Below are 3182 nucleotides of genomic sequence, written 5' to 3' on the forward strand. Positions count from 1 at the left end.
CCGCCCCCAGAGGACCATGTGCCTTTCCACCTCCGGAGGCTCCAGTCTCTGATTGAAAGGCTTCCTCTTGGGATGGGGTGTCTGTGTTACTTTGGAGAAGTTGGCAGCAACTCGTGAGTAGAGAGGCCAATCCCTCGCTTCGGAGTCACCAGAAATGGAGTGGGGGGGAAGGGAAACGTCTGCTGAGCACTTCATTATTCCCTATGTGGAGATCAATTCTCTGTTTTTTGAGGTAGAGACACCACATTTTCAGTATAGTATCTAGTACCTCTCTCCAAAGTACCCCCCAAGTTTCAAAACGATTGGACTAGGGGGTCCAATCCTATGAGCCCCAAAAGAAGGTGCCCCTATCCTCCATTATTTCCTATAGAAGGAAGACATTTAAAAAGGTGTGCCGTCCCTTTAAATGTGATGGCCTGAACTCCCTTGGAGTTCAATTATGCTTGTCACACCCTTGTTCCTGGCCCCACCCCCAAAGTCTCCTGGCTCCACCCCCAAAGTCCCCAGATAGTTCTTGAATTGGACTTGGCAACCCTACTGCAGAGTCTTGTGAGCAAAAATCCTACTTTGTGAGCTACTGGTATTAACGTTGTCAGGAGGTGTGACCCTGGTCAGGTGTGTGTGACCCTGCTGCTGGGATACTAACTATGCAGTGCAGAAAGAGAAACAGGAGTGAGCCAGAGGAGGAGAAGCAGGAAAAGGAAGAAGAAGACCTCACCCTGATGGTCAGGGATGTCCTGCACCGTCAGTTCAGTATTGGTGAAACAGGAGAGTGGGGGCTTCATTCTCTCCCTCCATCAACACTGGAAAGAGTAGCCAGTGGTGCCCGTCTCATCCTGCCTGTGCCTGTTTGGTGTAGTGGTGTAGTAGAGAGCCAGTTTGGTGCAGTGATTAAGTGCGCGGACTCTTATCTGGGAGAACCGGGTTTGATTCCCCACTCCTCCACTTGCAGCTGCTGGAATGGCCTTGGGTCAGACATAGCTCTTGCACAGTTGTCCTTGAAAGGGCAGCTGCTGTAGGATCTCTCTCAGCCCCATGCACCTCACAGGGTGTCTGTTGTGGTGGGGGAGGTAGAGGAGATTGTAACCTACTCTGAGATTCAGATTATAGGGTAGGATATAAATCCAATATCTTCATCATCTTCTTCTTACTTTCCAATGTGGGTTTTCTTCCCCTCTACCCCCTCCCAAGAAGTCTTCCCAATTTGGAATACTGGTTAAGTGTGTGGACTCTTATCTGGGAGAACCAGGTTTGATTCCCCACTCCTCCACTTGCAGCTGCTGGAATGGCCTTGGGTCAGCCAGAGCTCTTGCAGAGTTGTCCTTGAAAGGGCAAATTCTGGGAGAGCTCTCTCAGCCCCACCTACTTCACAGGGTGTCTGTTGTGGGGCGGGGGGGAGGAAGGTAAAGGAGATTGTGGCTGCTCTGAGACTCTGAGATTCAGAGTATATGGCAGGATATCAATCCAATATCTTCATCTTTTATCTTCTGTGCTGCAGACCTGGCAGAAGAGACAGCTGGTCCTCTTGAGCATCTCTCCAAAGAGCACAGAACTGACTTGAAGATACAATGATATCGTATGACAGATTTAACAGAAAATCTCATGGGTTCTAGTTGTGACTATTTTAAAAAACATATAACCAGGGCCGGCTCGCCCGTTAGGCAAACTAGGCGATTGCTTAGGGCACTGGGAGGGGGGCGCCAAATTGGGCTCCCCCCCGGTGCCCAAGACAACTGCCTAGTTTGCCTCTCCCCTCTGCCGCCACCGCTGCTGCCACCACGACTGCTGGTTCCAGAAAGGAGGGGGGAGAAGATTCTCCTGCACTGACTTAAAAAAAAACATGCGGCTGCCTCAAAGCCGGTAGGGCTCAGCCTTGTTGCAGCAAGCTTGGGGTGGGGGGCGAGCATGACGGAGCATGGTGTGGTGGAGGGAGGGTGGGAGGCAGCAGTGGGGGGGGGGCATGCCAGGCAGGGAGTCTGCCTGGGGCTCCATGTGCCTTAGGACCAGCACTGCATATAACAAATGTTAGCATGTAAACTTTATAATGGTCCATATGAGGTTACTGATATCACAATCTATAATAGAACAAAGTTGGAGTCAAGTGGCACCTTTAAGACCAATAAAGTTTTATTCAGAATGCAAGCTTTTGTGTGCTAGAAGCACACTTTGTCAGACAGTAGGATGGAATGGCAAGCAGTCCTTAATACAGAGAACGTGGGCAGTGAATTAGTTTGCAAAATCATGGAAATGTTTTCAGTAGATTAAAAGAATAACAAGTTGAGGCCTGGTAATCATTGATTTGGGTGGACCAGGTGGAAAAAATAGCAAAGGCAATAAACGTCAGAATTGGAGATTGATGTTTATGTTATTAGGTTTCTTTATAATGAACAGTAATAAATGAGTCTGTTGTAACGTTCCATTGGTCTCCTCTAAAGCATGGGTTAAAATAACAACCTTCTGTAGAATGAAGCTGGAGTCTACTCTGTTTACACACTGAAACAAAAATATATTAGAATACAGTGTTGTATACCTCTCAAGAATGGGCTAAACTAACATCCTTTTCTAAGGGTGTTTTCGCACTCACCTTCAGCCGGCGCCGCGACCCTCTTGACGACGGAGGATCTGTGCTGATTTCCCACACGAAGCGCTGGAGCAACCAGAAGAGCCGCCAATTTCCGGCGCGAAGCCCGCTCAAACGCAAATCGCCAGGAAGCAGGAAAACGCTTGAGCGGGCTTCGCGCCGGAAATTGGCGGCTCTTCTGGTTGCTCCAGCGCTTCGTGTGGGAAATCAGCACAGATCCTCCGTCGTCAAGAGGGTCGCGGCGCCGGCTGAAGGTGAGTGCGAAAACACCCTAAGAGTAGTTCTGTCAGAGAATGTTCTACTAACTAGTCTGCCAGGGAGAAAAGGTCAATGTTCCCTCTAAGCTGCAGAGTCTTGTGAGCAAAAATTCTACTTTGTGAGCTACTGGCATTGAAATTGTGAGCTACTGCATAAATTAGTATGCTCTGGGGCCATCCTCCCTGAGCTAAGACAAAAATGTGTGAGCTAGAGGCTAAAAATCTGTGAGCTAGCTCACGCTAACTCAGTTTAGAGGGAACACTGGGTGGAATGTCTGACACAGGCTCAGCCACTCCTTCAGAGAGAGATAGTGTGTATATTCAAAAGCCAAAACCATCTTCTA

Source organism: Heteronotia binoei, chromosome 12 (genome assembly GCF_032191835.1).
Source record: "Heteronotia binoei isolate CCM8104 ecotype False Entrance Well chromosome 12, APGP_CSIRO_Hbin_v1, whole genome shotgun sequence".
NCBI classification, from domain to species: domain Eukaryota; kingdom Metazoa; phylum Chordata; class Lepidosauria; order Squamata; family Gekkonidae; genus Heteronotia; species Heteronotia binoei.